Raw genomic sequence first — 21115 nt, 5'->3', positions numbered from 1 at the left:
CTCCTCCTCAGATGGGTACTGCACAAACGACCAGTGGAGATGGAGGTGCCATGGTTCTGGCAGAGCTTCCTGATGTCTGAGGTGTCTGGCTTCTCAACTGTTTCCTCACTACACTTCTCACTTTAAATTTGTATTTGTCTATTTATTTTCCCCGTTTCAAACAATTCTCTAATTCTCTGGGCACCAGTTGGTCTCCACCACTTAGGGGAAAACGAAGGACATTTACGTTTTTCTTCTCAGTGGAACAGAAGGCAAGGCCACGGGCTGAGGAGGAGGAGCAAGGAGAGGGTAAAGAAGAGATGCAGTGGCTAGAGGAGGGTGAGGATGCAAAGGCAGGAGATTGTTCTCGGAAGGCCATGTTCCTTCCGATTAGCACAGTGCAGTTGGGAAAATCCTGGGAAGAACTAAGATGCTGTATGAGGCCAAGGAAAGGTAGAGGTGGGGTGAAGGTAAACCCATCTCTTATTTCTTTGTTTCCCCAGATACTGTCTATTTTGGGGCTGGGTCTCAGTACATACTTGCTACATAGGCTGTAAGTGTATTCCCAGCACTAAGGGAAACAGGGAGGAGGATCACAAGTACAAGCCTTGCCTGGACAATATAGTGACTTAGTGAGAAAGTGTCTCTAAATAAATAAATAAATAAATAAATAAATAAATAAATAAATATGGGGTGGGGATGTAGCTCAGTGTGAAGGCCCCTGGTTCAATCTCCAGTAACAACCTGCCCACCCCCCAAAATTCCTTCCTGTCTTTAAGCAACACATTTGAATTCAAGAGCATAGAAATCTAGTGCATCTGGACTCTCATAAAATGAATATTACAATGAAAAAAATTCTCAAAAATTCTTATTTGGGGGAAATGAAACGTTTTTATTCTTTAAGCCCAAGTCTCATATTTATGTTATTCAAAAAAGATCTCAAGTATAAAACATCAATTCAATCTCTGAACATAAAATATCTCAGATTACCACTGTTTATATAAAATCATAAGTGGAGCTTTCTTCATATTTGTATTTTAACCACATGGCTTTGCCTTTTATCTTAAAATAATGATGTTATATCATCTGTTTTTTATGGTATTTTTAGATAACTGAAGACACCAAGTTTTATGAGTTTTATGAGTTTGTCTATGGCAGGATGACAGAGTACAGGATTAAAAAGTTAAGTCCATCCTGTAACTAAAAAGAAGGACATAAAATGACAACATGTTCCCAATGAAGGTCATGTTTCAAAAGGATGGGCAAATATGATGGATTTCTCCAGCAGCCTGAAGTATTAAAAAATATGGAACTATCCTTAGTTTAAAAAGGGAAAAAATATTGGGAATAAAATGAGGTAAAGAACAATAATCTGCATTCCTGAACCCAGAGCAGGAGAAATTATCTGATGCTTAGAGAGGATTTCAGTCAACTGAGGATCAAGACTTAAAAAATTTAGCACAGTTTACTTGAACAAAGAAATGATTTGTAAATAGCAGTCAGACTTAAAATAATTCAGAATACTGTACTCCTAGAAACTTTAAAGGGATAACTTGAGGTACTTGTATTTAGATTCTGTACACAGCACATATGTTAAAAAGTTATAGATTCTCAGAAGGTATTTGATTACTGAAGAATATCTTTTAAAATCATTTGTTAGTTGACATAGTTGAATAATGTCCCCCAAATTCATGTACATCTGGAATCTCAGAATATGACTTTATTTGAAAACAGAATCTTTGGAGATGTAATCGAGTTAAGATGAGGTCATACTGGATAGATTGGACCCTCAATTCAATGACTAATATTTGTTTGGGAAGTTCATATGAAGACACAGAGACATACAGAGAGGACACCAGGTAACAACAGAGGCAGACAGAGTTGTTTTCTGATCTCTAGCCTACTGAGCTGTGAGAGAATAAATTTCTGTTGATCTCAGCCACAAAGTCTGTGGTTCTTTGTTACAGCAGGTGTAGGAAGCCAACATAACTTGAGTAGACTATGGTGGTCAAAGTACTGTGATAACTGACATTTTTTTCTAAATGTTAAGATGGCCAACTGGTAATAGGACCTAAATAAACCCAAGAACCTGTTGAAAGAATGGAGTTCACAGGGTCTTTGGTTCACAGTTTCCTAAAGCACAACTAGTAGACTTCCTGCAAATGGAAAGATAATTTTCTATTTGTTATGGCTTGTGTCTAGATGTCCCTCCAAAGCCACATGGGGTCATAGGTGGGCTTTTTCTGAGGTGGGTAGATCTAGAGTGTGTGATGCTGGGATTAAGTGAGTGATTCTGGGATTATGGGTATGTGATTACTAAATTAATCCACTGATTGGTTTGGCATAGTTCTGGGTGTGGATAATGAAGATGCCCACCCTGTGCTACCCATTGTAAGAGGATGTACCCTGATAGAAGATAAGGGCCAAAAAGAGTCACTCACTTGCTGCTTAACTACTTTGCTGACTTCTTTCTGCCATGCAATGTTTCTCTTCTGCGATGCCCCTCTGCCATGCCATCCTGCTTGGAGCCAGCCAGGTAAAACTGAAACCTCTACAAACTGTGAGCCAAAATAAGCCTTTCCTCTTTTAATTTTGGGTGTTGGGTATTTTGACTCAGCAATGAAAAAAGTAATTAAGACACTTTTAAATACAAACAGGCTTGGTATGTTTTACAATATCTTTAATGTCAGTAAATTGATTCCTGCACAGAAATATCCTGTGCAGTTCCTGAAAGTCTCCTTCCTTTCTTTCTTTCTTTCTTTCTTTCTTTTTTTTTGGTACCAGGAATGGAACTCAGGGCCTTGCATCTGAAAGTTTTATTTTCATAATTGTTTTTGTATTTTTCTTTATCTCCAGAGTCAGCCACATAGATGCATAATATTTGATTTACTTTCAATTTATAGTTAAAAACGTCACCTTTTTTTGTCCTATGCATGCTCTACAAATTATTCTGACATTTATTTACCAAACTATAAGGTTATGAGTCCATTTTGTGATTTTCTTTTGGAGCAAACAGACTTTTTTTTTGGTACCAGGGATCGAACTCGGGTCCTTGCACTTTCGAGGCAGGTGGTGGAACCACTGAACTAAATCCCTGGCCCCTTTTTTGGCATAAATAATATTTTTATATTGTGATAGGTATAATCAAACCATAGGGATTAAACAAGTGATGACTTATTATGCTAGAAATGTGGACAGAAATTTAATTCATTATTTTACTAATGGTTCCTCCCTGTTGTATTCATCAGTCTCCATTCCCTGTTTTACCCTTATAAAAAGCTGTAGAGTTTTATGACCTTTTTTCTAAGTACTAATATATGAAAGGAATAATTTTATCCCCCTTTACTCAGAGCCCTAATGCAATGAAAGACTGGCTCAATATCATATTTTTCTTAGGAATATATAGGTGTTCGACCCTATATCGATTAGTGTCTTTTCTTCTTCCTATTCTCAGCCTACATCTCACCTCTTGACACTCTCAATTTCTTTTTATATTAAGAATAAATTCCTTGTTCATAAATATATGCCCGGAAGTGGCAAACCAATACTCTTTCTGAAATGGGTCCCCTTGATATCAACATAGGGAAATAAGGAAGAATGGCAAGGCAAAGCCCTTGACTCATACTGCTTTGCAGCCACCAGGGAAACTGAAAACCATTGGCTTACTCTGGCCATTAACCTGCAAATCCACAAAACCATAGATATTTGTCCTTTGGTGACATTTATTCTGAAAAAAATAAAGTGAAGTTTAGTCTAACATCTAAATTAATATTTTGATTTTTCTATCTCATGGCTTGACCTTGTAATCATTGAGTTGATACCTGTTGACCCAGGTGACCACAGATTTGAGAAAGCCATTGAGAGGTAAGGAAATAATGTAAATGATGCTGTGGAGTTAGATGATCAGAAACATTGTGAATGTGTGTGGTTGTCACATTCTAGGTAATGCATGCAGCTTTCATGGTAATAAATTACATTAAAATATATATATATATACACTAGCTAGCTAACATAGGACACATATTTTAGATTTTTTTTTTGATACCAGGGATCAAACTCGAGTCCCTGCACTTTTGCGGCAGGTAGCAGAACCACTGAGCTAAATCCCTGGCCCAACACATATTAGATTTAAAAGCCAGGATTTTAGAATTTGAGACATTCAGGATCTCCTGTATAAACTTTGTTAATGGCAGCTCCAACTGGAAAAAAGGAAATAAAGCTCCAACTGTGGAATGGTATCTTCAATCCTTGGGACACATGCTAGTGATTGTCTTCAAAGTCAGATGTCACCAATTCTTCAGACGCTGAAGGAGAATAGAATGTGTAATCAAAATAAAGGTCAAGAAGAAGCAAAAGAAGTAGCAGGGCTATAGCCCTCTGGGTTATAGATGCCCACCCTTCATCTCTTCTCTACAAAGCATCCGGTTCCTTCTCTTGGAGAGCTTTTGTTTCTTAACCATATCAGTTCTGGTGAACCTTTTAGAGCTTTCATGATAACAAACAGCCAACTGAGGTATTCACAGCACAGGTTTGTCACCACTGCCCGATAGAAAACAAACTATTTTTGTTAGAGCTGGGAGGTGGTATTTGTGATTTTTAAGATATAAAGTTCTTAGATTTTGATATCTCTTTATAGTAGATTAGGGCTGGGGATTTAGCTCAGTGGTTCTGGCGCCTGCCTCACAAGCACAAGGTCCCAAGTTTGATCCCTGGTACCAAAAATAAATAAATAAATAAATAAATAAATAAATAAGATTAGACTTTTATTTACAGTTGTGATTTTTTTTTTTTTTTTGAACTAGGGATAGAACTCTGGTCCTTGCACTTGCAAGGCAGGTGGCGGAACCACTGAGCTAAATCCCCAGCTCTACAGTTGTGATTTTTAATAAAGGTCCTGTAAAATATTACAGGTAGGACCCAGCAACACTCATACCTCCCAATTTGTCAACACAGCAAGGGGGAGAGAGAGACATGTGAAGGAAAGCATTGCCTACCAGTAGATGCCACTTCTTATAACTTCCCTTGAAATTTAGCTTACTAAACACAGTACTTCACCCCCTGCTTTCTTGTCATTTCAGGATCTCATTGAGCTGCAATATGTCACTGTGAGACAAAATTAAGAGGGGAATTGAAACAAGGAAACTTTCTACAGCGAAGAAATATAATGAATAATGCTTGCTTTATTTTATGATTCCATGCTTTCCAATTACATAAACTCTACACAATTTTTATAGACAAATTACCTAGAATTTCATCCTCATTTCTTTGGCCCAGCTTTTTTTTTGAACAGCCCTATGTAACTAGCAATATATAATAAGGGTTTGGTAAGGGGACAGGTGCGCAGATATTGGCTCCCAGTGTTTATCATGTCCACCAAGGGGTGTGATACTTTGGGTCAGTCATTCTTCACCAAGGAATTAGTCTAAGAGTTGAGCTATGTTATTAAAAAAGTCATGTTGGCTTTTAAATGGCATATATTGAATTTTGGTAGTTCATAGTTAATGTTGACAGTTTTTAATGTTAAGCATATATAAATGAATTTAACTACAAAATTTTGTTGAAAAAAAAGCTCAGAGGAGTAAAAATGTCAACAATAGCTCAAGGCAGGTTTCCATACAGCTCGTGTTAGATAGTATAATATTATCTGCTACATGTGTGAGTGTACGCGTGTGAGTGTTCAGGAGGGTGTATTAATTACAGACTTGGTGCTTCAAATAGCAGAAAGATTAGAAGTCTGAGATTAAGGTTTTGGAAAGGATTGCTTTGTTCTGGGGCTTTTTTCTTTGGCTTATAGATGGCCACCTTCTCCTTATGTCTTCACTTGACCTTTCCTCTGTACCTATCAGTGTTCAAATCTTTTCTTACAAGCATATCAGTCATACTGGATTACAGTTCACCCAGTGACCTTATTTTAATTCCATCATCTCTTTAAGAGCCCTATCTCCAAATACTGTTACATTTGAAGTATTTCAGATTAGGACTTCAGCATAGGAATTTTGGGGGAACAACAGTTTAGACCGTAACAGTGTTTGAACACCCTCATTGATGTATAATTTATGAGATGAGTTATAAATTTTGCCCATCTTTGTGTGTGTGTGCATGTTTGTTACTGGTGATTGAACCAAGCTGCATTCCTAGCCTTTTTTTTTTATTTTGAGACAGGGTAAAATTTTACCCATCTTAAGTCTAATAAGTCTTAGTAATTTTTGGCAGCCCTGTTACCATCACCACAATTCAATTTTAGAATTACATGGTATCGGGGCTGGGGACTTAGCTCAGTGGTTCCGGAGCCTGCCTCGAAAGCGCGAGGTCCTGTTTGATCCCCAGTACCAAAAAAATTTATAATTTTAATGATAAGTTAGAACTCTTGCCTATGGCCTGAATTTTTAAAATGATTAATTAGTATAGTGGTGTTACTACATTTGTACTGCACATTCTGCCCTTTTTTGGAGAAAGGGCTGGGCTTTCTTTCTTTTTTTTTTTTTTGGTACCGGGGATCGAATTCGTGTCCTTGTGCTTGCAAGGCAGGCAGCGGAACCACTGAGCTAAATCCTCGGCCCAAGGGCTGGGTTTTCTTATAGGAATGAAGACACAAACCCCAAAGAAGCTACCTAGAAAGGAAGAAGTGTTATAAGCTTTCATATAGAGGGTTTCATCTAACTTTGAGAATCAGTTTGATAGAATAGAAAGATCACTGGACCAGGAGTTGGGAGACCTGAGGCCAGACTAAGCTGTGTGCTTTCCAATCTGAGCCTCAGTCTTCTTGACTAAATATGACCTTGCTTATCATGCAAGGCTGTTGTAAGTGTCAAATGAGATTATGTAGGGTAAACAACTTTCTTGATTTTGTTTTTGAGACAGGGTCTCAATATGCAGTTCGGACTGGCCTTGAATTCACCATGTAGCTTAGGCTGGCTTTGAACTTGGGGTAATGCTCCTGCCTCAGCCACCGAAGCGCTGGGATTATAGGCATGTGTACACCACCATGCCCAGCTAGAGTTAACAATTTTTAAAAAATATAAGTTGTAATGTAAATATAAGATAATATTACTTTTTGAAGAGAAAGGGGGCCCTGACTTGACATAATTAAAACAGACTCAGCTAGGTGTGATGGTACATGTATGTAGTCCCAGCTTCTCGGGAGGCTGAGGCAGGGATATGGCAAGTTTGAGGCCAGCCATCCTGGACAACTTATGGAGACCTTGTCTCAAAATAAAATTTTAAAGGAAGGGCTGGGGATATAGCCCAGTGGTAGAGTGGTTGGCAGGTATGTGTCATGCCTTGGGTTCAATCCTCAGCAATGCCAAACAACTACAACAGCAAAAAGTGGGTTCTCTGACCTGTCAACAGCTTATCCAGTTGAAGCATAGTTTTCTTTCTAGAAGCACACATTTTAAATTAGTCTGTTGTTTCATTAGTTATGCACCAAATAAGGATGCATAAGGAAATTGGCTTAAAAGCTTAATGAGAAATTAGAACATGTGTTAACTGTTATAAAAAATTAAGTTCCAAGCTCATGAACAGAAGCTATAACTTTTCTTTTTTGGTACTGAGATCAAACTTAGGACCTTGCGCTTATGAGGCAGTCTCTGTGCCACTGAGCTAAATCCCCGGCCCAAGAAACTGTAACTTTTAGAAATCTATCTCACCAGGTTGTACTTAAATGCTTCAGGAGAGCTGTTTTCAGTTTTAAGCTTTCTTTGCTTTGCTCACAGGATTCCTCTTCAAAGAGTTATGTATTATTTGAGAGTAGTGAAGGTGTGAGAAAGGAAAAGTCACTCCTACCATGCATGTCTTTCATATATTCAAACTCTGATCATCTTGGCTTCAGCCAAGCTATCCCTGTCCCAAAGTCACCCTTTGGTCTTAAAACCTATTAACCTATGTACATAGTATAATACAGTTATGTGTTATAGTGAATTGATTTATATAAAGCTTCCTCAAAACTCGTTTTATTTATTTATTTATTTATTTATTTATTTTTAGTTCTTTTATTGGTACATTTTAGGTATACAATTCGTTTACATTTATCATTGGGTGTTTGTACCTGTACATGATATATCTTGGTTCTTATTTTTTTCCCCATTACCTGTGTGCCCTTCACCCCCTCCACCCTTCCCTATTTACATAGATTTAATTTCCATTTTTTTTTCTTTTCTCATAGTTTTTCCTTTCTCTCTTTTCCTTTCCCCTTCCCCTCCCTTCACTCCTTCATCTTTGGACCTTTTTTCCTATTTCAAATTATCAGTTATTCATTTTAATCATTTTAACCCTTGTTTACACTATCAGTTTCTCACACTAGAGAAGCTATTCAGTATTTACACATATGTGTCCTATTTATTTCATTTAAGAGTATGGCCTCAATATGCATCCATTTAGCTATAAATGACTCTAGTTTTTCATTCTTCATGGCTGAGTAGTACTCCCTTTTATAAAAGAACCACATTTTCTTTATCCAGTTTCCAGTTGATGGGCACTTGGGCTGCTTCCAAGCTTTAGCTATTACAAACTGTGCTGCTATGAACATGGGTGCACATATATCACTGTGGTATGATTCTTTTAATTCTTTTGGGAAGATACTCAGCAGGGGAATAGCTGGGTCAAATGGGACCTCTAGTCCTAGTTCTTTGAGGTATCTCCATACTGACTTCCACAGTGGTTGCACCAGTCTGCGCTCCCACCAACAATGGAGAAGGGTTCCTTTCTCCCCACAACACCACCAGCATTTGTTATTGGTTGATTTCTTGATTGCAGCCATTGTTTCTGGGATGAGGTGGAATCTCAGTGTTGTTTTCATCTGCATCTCTCGAATGACGAGTGATGTTGAACATTTTTTCATATATTTGTTTGCTGCTTTTACTTCTTTGTGTGAGAAATATCTGTTCATTTCAGATGCCCATTTTTGAATTGAGTCTTTGAATTTGGGAGGTCTGATTTTTTTTCAATTCTTTATATATTCTAGATAGTAGTCCTTTGTCTGACGTAAAGCTCCTAAAATTTTTTTCCCATATTGTAGGCTGTCTGTTAGCTCTGTTGGTGGTTTCTTTTGCAGTGCAGAAGCTTTTTAATAAGATGAGATCCCAGTTGTTGATTGTTTCTGCTAGTTCCTGTGCTGCTGAGGTTTTGTTCATGAAGTCTTTTCCTATGCCAATGTCTTCAAGAGTTCTACCCAACTTATCTTCCAGCAAGTTTAGTGTTTCTGTCTTAATATTTGTATCTTTAATCCACTTCGATCTTAGTTTAGTACATGGTGATAGGTATGGGTCTAGTTTTAATCTTTGGCAGGTTGAAATCCAGTTTTTCCAACACCATTTATTAAATAGGCTATCTTTCCTCCAATGATGGTGGTTAGCTCCTTTGTCAAAGATGAAAACTCATCGTTTTAATTATGATCTTTAGTCCTTGGAGCCATGAACCAGCAAGGAAGAGAGGTCCTTTTTTCATAAGATGAAAGGTTTCTCGAGGCAGCGTATGAACATGCAGAATGGGTGTGACTGGATGGACGGCTCTCAGGCAGATGGTTTAGGACAGTAGTGGTGAATCTACTGCACGTGTGTTATTGTATTTTATTGTAAGACAAAAGATATTAATGTATGAGTTGTTTTTTTTTAAGCTAAAACCTCAGTATTCAGGTTTAATTGCAGTGTTGGCACTTTTTCATAAACAAGAGAGTTTTGGGTTGCAATTTAGCAATTGGTCTCTAAAAGGTTCACCATCATTGTGCCTCTTACACTTTTGCACAGTTCACTGAGGGGTGTATATGTGAACCTCCGTTTGTGGACTTACAATCTAGCACTTGTAACTTTAAGTAAAATAAAGTATCTGGCTGGAGATGTAGTTTAAAGGTAAAGCACTTCCCTAATATGTGCAAGGCCCTGGGTTCAATCCTCAGTTAAAAAACAAAAGTAAAACAAAGCATCAGTTAATTACGTTTAGAACTTATAATTGGCAATTCTTAGATTGAATCACCCAGAATTCTAAAGAACTGGCTTATTTCCAAAATTATATCTTATTTGTACTAGAAAACAGCTTTCTAAATGAATTTATCCTTTTTCAAATTGAAACCATAAGCGGTGTATTGAACCACATGTGGAAAGAAATCAGGTAACAGAACATTTTGTAACTTCCCCCAGGACACTGATTTAAAATACTCTTCCTACAAACAGGCCCATTTCAAGATGTCGTTTTTTCCTTCATTGAAACTGAAGTCTAACCTGTATCTCCACAGGCACAACACTTTTGGGAAAGCCATTAAAAACAGCTGTGGTGAAGGGCATTTCCAGATCCCAAGGTCATGACTAAGATACATCTGCATGGACCGATCTGTCAGCAGAGGAGCAAAGTGCAAGGGAAGGAACTCTGGAATTGTTTGAGATGTAATCTCGAGGAATTTGTGAGATTACATTGGTTTAAAAAATAACTTTGGGTAGAACTTCAGAAACAGAGGAAAGTTGTGATCTTTGACTACAAAATCTACTTTCAGAATTCAAGCCATGGGATTGGTGAAGTTCAGTGAGGCTAGGACTCATGTTTTAAATCAGAAACTCTCTTTCCCTTATTCCTTATGTTCTTTTAAAGCAGGAGTGAATAAAAACCTGACAATTTTCCAAGTCTAAATTTCCATGCTCATTAATTCTTTTAATAAAAATGTTTCTAGGACGCAGGCTGGGGATGTAGTTCAGTGGTGTAACATCTGACTGGCAAGTGCGAAGCTGAGTTGGATTTCCCATACCAAAAAGGAGGCAAAAAAAAAAAGTTTCTGGGACAATCATCTCTAAATTACTACTTGTTTAGTAATATGTGGAAAATCATGAAGATACCTCCTTCTAAGGAGATTTGAAGATGTTTTAAGAGGTCTGCTTTAATCACAAGTAATACAACATGAGCTTCTGGGTTTGTTAATGACTACTCTGAAAAATGTTTCTTGTAAGCGATGGTTTTGGACATCAGAACTTGCTTTATTTTTTCTAACTGCATAGAAAGTGGATTTGTACATTCTTGCAATGTAAGAAGCTGCTCATTTTTCTCCAGGTTTTAGATCGTTTCTGTGATCAGTCATTTCCCAGGTGGAAGACAGTTTTCGTTTAGCAGAGGACTGGGCCCATCTTTGCCTTAATGCATGACAACTTTTGTGACATTACTGCTGGTAGAAAATTTTCAGGACATCTCTGTGGATGAGCCAATGTGGAGAGCAATTCTACATTGGAGAACAACTCTTGAGGAAGGCTTGTGGGAAAGAGAAAAAAATCCAGATCTACCAAAGACCTTCAGCAAAAGCAAGGGGGCAAAGTACAATTCAATTTTAAAATAAGTACATTACAGCTACTTCCAAATCAAATTGGTCCTCAGTCAGTGTATGTCAAAAATTTGCATAACTAAAAAGAGGGATAGATTTCTAAATATTATCTGCCAGGGTCAATGTGTGCCTGCATTTTCACTCAATAAATATTTCTTATTGTCAAATGTATCCCAAGATTCTGTTAAGTTTTAGAGATATAGAAATGAATAAGTCCTCGGAGCATTGGTGCTCTGTGTTTGCTTGTAGGGGTCAAAGACTGCACCCAACAAACAACCCAATATGAGGCCTTCCCCACCCAGCCTGGGGAGAGCTACTCGTAGCAGAGCTATCAGCTTTAGGGACAGTAAAGTTACAGTGGTTATGGGCAGTCAGCAGACACTTCATGCTCTGCCAGAACAGCTATGATTCTTCTTACAGATAGACTCAGAACACAGGCTATGATGGTCCATTCTCCAGGGATATGGCTCCACTGGTGGCTATGGCAGTAGCCAGAGTTCTCAATCATCTTATGGGCCACAGTCCTCCTATGCTGGCTAAGGCCAGCAGCCAGCTCCCAGCAGCACCTCCGGAAGTTATGGTAGCAATTCTCAAAGGAGCAGTTATGGGCAGCCTCAGAGTGGGGGCTATGGCTAGCCATTTGGGTATGGCAGACAGCAACAGAGCTACAGACAATAGCAAAGCTCCTCTAGTCTTCCTTATGGCTGTAGACAGCAGAATCAGTGTAACAGTAGCAGTGGATCTTTTTTTTTTATTTTTTAAATTTTTTTAATTTTTTTTTTAGCTTTAAAAATTTTTTTTTTATTTTTAGCAGTGGATCTTATGGCTAAGATCAGTCCTCCCTGAATGGTAGTGGTGGTGGTTATGACAGTCAGGACCAGAGTGGTGGTGGCGGTGGCAGATATGGGGAAGGCCAACAGGACCATGTGAGCTGCAGCAGAGATCATGGAGGAGGCTGTGGAGGCAAAGGTGGCATGAGGAGAAGTGACTGTGGTGGCTTCAATACCTTTGGTGGCTATTGGGACCAATGATCATGTCATGATTCTGAGTAGGATAATTCAGAAAACAACACCATCTTTGTCCAAAGCCTGGGTGCAAGTGTTAAAATTGAGTCTGTGGCTGATCACTTCAAACACATTGGCATTAAGACAAATAAGAAAACTGGATGGCCTATGCTTAATTTGTACACCGATAAGGAAACTGGTAAGCTGGAGAGGCGATAGTGTCGTCTGATGACTTGCCTTCTGCTAAAGCAGTTGGTTTGATGGTAAAGAATTATTTGGGAATCTTACCAAGGTCTCATTTGTAGGGGACAGGGGAAGGAGACGTTACCAGAACCTCTGCAGTGAGTCCTGGTCTCCTGCGAGCCACGGCAGCACACGGCGAATTACAGGAAAGGTAGAAAAATGAGACTGAGAAGAAGCTGAGCTTTCGGTCTGATCAGTGCTGCTCTGGGCGGCAAAGACAAAGCCCCCAGCTTACCACACCTTTTATTCAGTACATCGGGAGAAACAAATGTAACAAATGACTTGCAGAGAGTTCAGCAGTTCACATTGGGATAAACAAGGTGTAACGGAAGGCTTGCAGAGAGTTCAGTACATCTCCGGCAAACAAGATGTTAATCAGTCCAAGAACAATGAGGAACTGAGCAGATGTTTGTTCTCCCAGGATGTTTCTTGTCCTGGAGAATCACAGCATCACTGGATCACTGAAGTCTCAGTTGTGACTGGAGGCCAAACTGGAGTTATTCTGTAGCTGGGCTGTAGGCAAGAGAACTAGGCTAACCAAATGATTTATCCCTAGAATTATGTAGCATTGCTCCCAACACTCATTTGCTACCCGCTGAGCAGGGCTCAGTTGGGATGGTGGCAGTGGTCAAAGAGGCCAAGAGTGAGGAGGACCCATGGGCTGTGGAGCATATGGAGGCAGTGGCAGTGGTGGTGGTGGCCCTGGAGGACTCCCCTAGGGGAGCTGGTGGAGGCGAGGGGATTGGAAGTGTCCTAATCTTACATGTGCGAGCATGAACTTTTCTTGGAGAAATAAATGCAATCTGTGTGAGACCCCTAAACTAGATGGCCCAGGAGGGTGTCCAAGAGGCTCCCATGTGGGCAGTAACTATGGAGATGATTGTTGCTATGGCATAAGAGACTATGATTGGGGTGGCTACAAGGACTGTGGAAGGGATGACTGGGGGGCTTCTGAGGGGGCTGGGTGGTGGGATAGAGGCAGCTTCAGCCCTGGCAAGATGGACTCCAGGGATGAACAGAGACAGGATCACAAGGAGAGGCTACATCAGTCTGGCTCTGAGATTCTGGAGCAACTTTTCTTCCAGTACCCACTGTTACCTTCATTATTTTATAAACTTCCAACTCTTGATCACTTATGGATTTTTTTGTGTCAAACTATTACATTATAAGCACACTTCTGGTTCTCATTTAAAAATATTACTTTAGTTATTTAGTTATTTTTTGTTTTTTTGAAACAGAGCCTTACTATGTAGCTCAGGGTGGACTTGAACTCACTATGTAACCCAGGCTGATCTCAAACTCATGGGGATTCTCCTGTCTCAGCCTCCCCAATGCCAGCATTACAGGTGTGCACCACTACACCTGACTTAAAAACCATTGTTTTAGAAAAAAAAGGATAAGACATGGCCTTTACCAAAATAACATACATATTAATAAAAGATAATTTAGTAATTTTTTAAAATAAGCAATATTTTGGAACTATGTCATTGTAGAGTGAATATAAAGTATATTTATGAATCAGATCTAAGCTTTTAGTGCCTTCATAATGAAATAGTAAGACAAATCATCTATCTATATTGGTGTTCAATATAACAACTAATATTAATTTGTTAATCTATAGTACTTTGATATCAATTGTATCAAAATGAGTTCATCTTTATCAATAAAAACACGAGTTTTAAAAATTTTAGTGGCAGCTGACAAAAACAAATAATCTTTAAAAGGCTTATCATGACTCATTGATTTGAGTTGGGTGTATACCACTTAGTACTTGACTAAGTACTGAAGTTGTTTGAAAAGAAACTTGCTGAAAGATAACATCTTTTCAATAATTGCTTTTCTCTTTATATCTACTTTATGCTATAATGAATGTCCTACTCTAATATCCTTTGTAAATATTTACTAGTTTAAATAAAACTTTTTAAGAATTACTCATTCTTGTACTAAGAACAAGGAAGTTCATGAATTTAAGTCATTTGGTGGCACCAACAGTAACAGACTTCAACTTTTGGCACTAATCTTGAATATTTATGTTGGGCTGAGCCACCACAGAAACACCTGAGGGCCGCTAAATCTACTACCTAGCAAACTGGGTAGCACTTGAATGTAAGTTTAGTATTCGACTTTCTAGATGTAGAAACTGGCCTCAGGGAAGTGAGTTCAGTCATTACTGCTTTAGTTTGCGGATAAGCCCAGAGAAATGGTTAGAATTCTTGAGTCTTAACAAGCTGCTTTGGCCCCGAAGGCTGGTTTTCCCCTAAATTAGGTCATAATTTTGGCTGGAAGAGAAATCCTACTTTTTAATTTTAAAGTTTTATCTCCACCCTTAAAATGCACACAAGTCAGTTTCTTTACTATCAAAGTACTATGTGCCAAAGGGAAAGAAAATGCTTAAAATATATTTCTCCAAATACTAATAAAAATACTGAACTTGTTTGATTTAAGGTACAATCAAATAAGTCACTATAGAACTAAAACATCAAAAAATAAAATATAGTTTTTGTTAGCTTCTGTTCTGGCTAAAAGATCTCTTAATTTAAAGTGTATGATGAAAGTCTATAAAACTTTAATGAAGTCACTTATTAGAGTAGAAAATTTTAAAATGAAAAAGTACCTGTGTAATTCCACTTAACGAGACCTCCATGGAAATGCACACTCCTTCATCTTTTGTGATTAATGATGATTCAGTTTTCAAACTTATTTAATGATTGACAAGTTTTCAAAGTATTTTACATCAGATTATTTCAGTGTTCTCAACTCAGAATAAAAATGCTCCAGTAATGATATTTGCTCCCTGCTTTGATGACGGAAATATAGATACCAAACCAAAAATAGCCACATTTCCTTTATAGTTTTAAGAAACACAGCCTATGTAATTCAGAATAAAGGTAATTAACATTACAAATAGCATAGACAATTTATTATGGCATTTTCTGATGTCTACAAAAGGCTATTCAGCTTTTAACCTTTCGTATTTGATTTTTTTTTTTGGGTACTAGGGATCGAACTCGGGTCCTTGCGCTTGCAAGGCAAACGACGGAACCACTGAGCTAAATCCCCAGCCCTTGTATTTGATTTTTTAAAATTTTGTTGAAGCCAAAGTTATTTTCATGTTCCTTGGGGTTTGAAATGTGTACTTTCTAGGTCCAGAGCAATGTTGTATGGAAAAGAAGTCAGGATGATTTCTAAAAGAATAATGGGACCATAGAGATGACCAAGTATTTCGTATGTGATTTCTAGGAGATGTGGCTTGGAGGTTGAAATCTTGGCACCTCTGAGACATTTAAATGATTTATGGAAACAAGGAAGAATCCTTTATTTCAAGTATTAATGGGCAGAATCCTTTATTTCAAGTTTTTCATGCACTCAAGGTCTGTTTTTTTGTTCAAACATTTCATTTTTAAAATATCAAAATATTTCAAATATATAGAGGAGTACATTTTTTCACTGAATAGATATCTATTGAGAGTCTACATGATCTCCATGTTTGGAATACAGCAGAGAACCATATAGGCAAAATCCCTGGCTTAATAGAGATAATGCTCTAGCAGAAAAGACAGGCACTGAAGAATTACTGCAGAGACAGACTTGAATAGATGACAGACAAGAGAGCTTCTGCACAAAGGAGATGTGGACTCTGGGTAGCTTCCCCATGGAAGTGGGCAGGGATATAGACACTTAGGGTATAGGGTATAGGGTATAGCGTATAGACACTTAGACTCTGACGGGATGGGAAGGGTGAGGGATTTCTGATTGCTTCTGGAGGTAAGAAACAAAGTCATCAGTGGAAAGTGAGGATGGAGGAGGAGAAGATGTTAGAGATTTGAGGAAAGAACTGAAGGTGTGAAAAATTTATTTAGTAGAGAAAGTAATAAAACACTCATACACAGTCACTTAGATTAAATGTATAATATTTTGGTATATTTTGTTTAAAAATAAAGAATTTCAGAAATAGAATAACCCTCCACTGATCATTTACCCTTCTATCCTCCCCAAGATTAGTGCACACATTCTTGAAGTGGATGTGGATGATAGCCGTGAATGTGGTGCCTAATGTTAAAGTTCGATTTGAAGCAGTTTGTCTCTCTGACAAAGTGAATTTAACAGACTTTCCCACTTCCTGCCTCTGATGCATTCATTGATTATTTTATTGAGGTAAAATATGCATAACATAAGAAAAAATATTAATTAAGCCTCATTTTTGCTCTTTTAAAATTTACAGTCATAAGTGTTTCCTTTTTTTTGTACCGGGGTTCAAACTCAGGACCTTTCGCTTGTGAGGCAGGCGCGGTGTCGCTGAGCTAAATCCCCGGATGTAAGTGTTTTCTATATTTAAACCTGGCTTTTCTTTTGGTGCTGGAGATTAAATCTAAGGTCTCATATTTGCTAGGTAAGTGTGTACCCCCAGCCCTTTTTATTTTTTTTTTGAGATATGGCCTCATTAAGTTGCCCTGGCTAGCCTGGGACTAATGATCCTTCGGTCTCAGCCTCCCCCATAGCTGGAAATAAATTTTATCATTTTGAACACTTGTAAGTGGATGAATATATAACATGCATTCATAATGTTGTGAAGCCATCATCACTATCTATATCCAGATCTATCTATCCTATCATCTATCTGTCTGTCTATCTATCTATCTATCTATTTATCTGTCTATCTGTCTTTCTATCCATCTATCTATCTATCTATTTTTGTGGGCCGAGGATTGAATCTAGGGCCTTGCACATGTTAGGCAAGCACTCTACCACTGAACTACATTCCCAACCCCTATGTTCAGAACTTTTTCATCATTTGTCAGACTCTGTACCTTTTAGACAATAACTCCCCTTCTTCCACTAATCCCTGTTAACCTATGTTCTATTTGCTCTCCATGAGTTTGCATATTCTAAGTGTCTAATAGAAATTAAATCATGCAATATTTGTCCCTCTTATTTCACTCAGCCTAATGTTCTCAAGTTCTATCCCTGATGTCACATATATAAAAATTCAATTTCTGTTTATGGCTGAGTAATATTTGTTACAGGCTTTTAGTAGCATAAAAGCTTATTGCAATAGTTGTAGTGTAGGTAAGGGGTGCTAAGGACTTAAGGACTAAAAGCACATGGTGGTGTTTTCTATCTTCCTCTTTAGTATATTCCATCATTCCTAGCACAAACCCGTTCTTTACAAATTCTTTCTGAGCTAGTTCATGAACATCATCTATAGCCCATACTCAACGTCATATGCCAAGATAGGATCTTGTCACTGTTCGGATCATAGGACCCTGGAAGGCTGCCAAGCTTCAGCTCTGAGGCCACACTTGCTGCAGATGATCTCTACTGGGCTGAGTAGGGCAGGTGCAGAGGAAAAGGCAACTGGATATCACAAGCAGCTGCCTCTTGCTGACCGGAAATAGGGCCAGCCCAAGGAGGGGGTCGAGAAGAAACATTCTGGGTAATAGGTTCCATAATTTCCCTCTTTGGGAGGAAATGGCATTTAAAACAGCAGAGCCACAGTAAAGTGAGAAGACAAATCACAGTGATTGTATTTTGTACAGCTTTGCATTCTGCTGCTTAATGGCAAGATTTTTAAGTTTGAAAGGCTTGAGTTCTATAACACCAAAGTTTAAGGCCATTTGGTCATTTTTTTTTTTTTTTTTTGATACCAGGGATAGAACTCAGGACCATACACTTGTGAGGCAGGTATAGTGCCACTGAGCTAAATTCCTGGCCCAACCATTTGGTCATTTTATCTCAAAATTTGTCATGTTTTAGAGGAGATACTTTACTTTTCATATATCTTTCTGCAGAAGAACTAATGCTTACAAATATTTTCTAAAAATCCTTATAATGCCAGTATTATTTTTGTAATGAGAAAAATATTAAGGCTCAATTTTGCTCTTATTGAATTTACAGTCATATGTGCTTTCTATATTGAAATCTTTTTGTTGTTTGTGGTGATGAGGATTGAACCAAGGACCTCACACGTGCTAGGCAACCGCTCTACTATTGAGCCCTTTTTATTTTTTATTTTAAGATGGGGTCTTGCTAAATTGCCCTGAAACTGGTGATCCTTCTGCTCAGCTTCCTGCATAGCTGAGATCGCAGTTGTACACCACTTCTCCTGGCTTGTCCCATGTCTTCTGTAGGGTGTTACTAATACCACAGGAAGCCAAGGCATTCAACAACAGAGGAAACCTTTGTTCTGGAAAGCTTGGTGAATGCCAGTGCCAAAGTAGGCATTGTAACTGCTCTATAAAGTAGGTGGCATCATATTGAAATTACTCTTATTTTCCAAATGAGGAAAACGAGGCTTAGCATATGTGACAATATAAATATTGAAATGATTCAAGCCCGGCATTACCAAATGTCTGTAACCTCATTCTTAGTCACTGCATTACATCAGATTGTCAGAAACCATCTCGTTAAATGTCTGATTTTACAAATCCTGAGACTGTGGCCCAAAGTGCTCTCAGTTTGTAGCTCACTGGACTGGTTAATTGTAAGGTGAGGGGTAGCCCATTGCTAATGACAAAAGACCCATGTGCTTTCATGCAAGGTTGCTTGTGTTTTCTTGTAAACTGCCTTATAGCCAATGGTCTACAAAGAAAATTGTATTTTTTTTTGGTACTGGGAATTGAACTTGGGACCTTGCGCTTGCAAGAAAATTGTAAAAAATTCAACAACAAGTTGAAGAAAGGTGAGCTGGAGGTGATACAATTTTGGCTTTTCGAGAAAGTGGAAGAATGGCTTGATATTTCAAGGTATTTGTTCATTTTGTAATTATTTTTAGTTAGAAAAATTTCTTTTTCTATTCCCTGTGCCTTCTCTTCTCCCTTCTTTCCCATCTCTTCTTTAGTTTTTCAGGCTGCTCCCATTAGTAGGGAAACATCCCATCCTAAAGGCAATGGTTGCGGTTGGATGATGGTGTTGATTAAAAAAAAAAAAAACGGGGCCGAGGATTTAGCTCAGTGATTCCTCTGCCTGCCTCGCAAGCGGAAGGTCCCGAGTTCGATCCCTGTACCAAAATCAAACCAAAACAAACAAAACACCAAACAAACAAACAAATCAAAAAGTTCCTTGGACCTGTTAGGGAGAATCAAAGCAGAATCTCAAAGGAAGAAAGAAACCCATGTTGGTAATAATTCTTAGTTCTGGGCTGCATGTGAGAATCAAACCTATTATTTGTGTTTGATTACTAAGATAGTAATCCTTTATCTTTTCCATAGAGAGTATTACCATTCAGTGCGTTTAAAGTTTATATTTAATCCTCAATTGCCCTTCTTTTTTCAACTGGAGCCATCAGTTTAGCTGCTCTGGAATTTTGGGTCTGGGAGGTAGAGAGGATGGGAAAGAGGACAGTGGGCCTGTTGTTAGATTTTGACTGGACTTTATGTTCATATTCTGGTGGTCAGGGCACATCTGCAACTCACGGACCCATTTATGAGACCCTGTCTCACTGAGAGGACTCACTCAGGTCTAGCCTCAAACGGTGAGGTGGCCACTGGTGCTGCAGGGAGAACTAGCAGCAGCAGACCCTGAAGCCTGCCTCTAGGCCTTCTGAGAGTGTGGCTGGAACCAGAGATCTAGCATCTCACAGCCAGGAAAGCAGAGTGCCTGGGGACTTGAGAGGTATGGTTCCCTTACAAAACACACTTAGGTTTTGGCAGCAGTGGTGGTTTCATCTGTAGGAAAGAAAAATCTTAATTGCAAAACCTCAGTTCACAGGAAGCCACATTGTTCAAACCCCTCATTAGTTGTTGACTCTTGTCACTGACAGCATTTCTTAAATGTTTTTGCTGTTGAAAAACCTCAGAGCTCAATTCACATCCACTTTCAGAAGGCACAAAATATTGTGTATATATATCCTGCATACTTATCCCTGGGCTTCCTTAGACCATTCTGATTAATACCTTTTTTTTTTTTTTTAGTGCTGGGGATTGAACTCTGGACCTTGCAATTTCGAGGCAGGCAGCAGCACCACTGAGCTAAATCCCCAGGCCAATACCCTTTTGTTTTAATCACATCCTCTATTTTTCACAATTTTCATTTTTATTAGTTTGTAGTGCATAGTGATTACCTGCATTGTGGGGAGTTTGTACCTGTAGATAACACATTTTAATTCTTTTTACCTCTCCTTTCCTTCCCCTCCCTCCCACCTCCATCTTGGTCCCCTTCCTCTTTGCAAAAGATCTACCTCCTGGCCTTTATTATTTATTGTCTATTTTTACTCTGGGTTTCTTATATAAGAGAAACCATGTGGTATTTAAGCTAGTGTGTCTGATTTATTTCACTTAACATTATTGTCTCAAGGTGTATCCATTTTCTTACAAATGACTCAATGTATCCTTCTTCATAGCAGAGTACCACTCCATTGTGTATAAATAGCACATTTTTTTATCCATCTGTTGATGGACATGTAGGACCCTTCCAAAATTTAGCTATTATGAATTGTACTGCTATAAACCTGGGTATGCATGTATCACTGTAATAAGATGTCTTTAATTCTTTTTTATATAGTTTTATTTTTAAAATTTATTAGTACGTGTATATAGTACATAATGTTTACTATGTAGTACATAATGTATATAGTATACATATACTATATGTATAT

General features: G+C 38.3%; 1 pseudogene; it reads left to right on the top strand.

Moving 5' to 3' along the window:
• Window positions 1-299: 299 nt before the first annotated feature.
• LOC101714575 (uncharacterized) lies at window positions 300-13299 on the top strand (annotated as a pseudogene).
• The last annotated feature ends 7816 nt before the right edge of the window (window positions 13300-21115 follow it).

Source organism: Heterocephalus glaber, unplaced genomic scaffold (assembly GCF_053883595.1).
Source record: "Heterocephalus glaber isolate CG9 unplaced genomic scaffold, H.glaber_assembly_v1.0 deba00000331, whole genome shotgun sequence".
In the NCBI taxonomy this organism is placed as follows: Eukaryota; Metazoa; Chordata; class Mammalia; order Rodentia; family Bathyergidae; genus Heterocephalus; species Heterocephalus glaber.
Note: the sequence above shows the minus strand (reverse complement) of the source record. Positions and strands in the feature narration are given on the sequence as shown.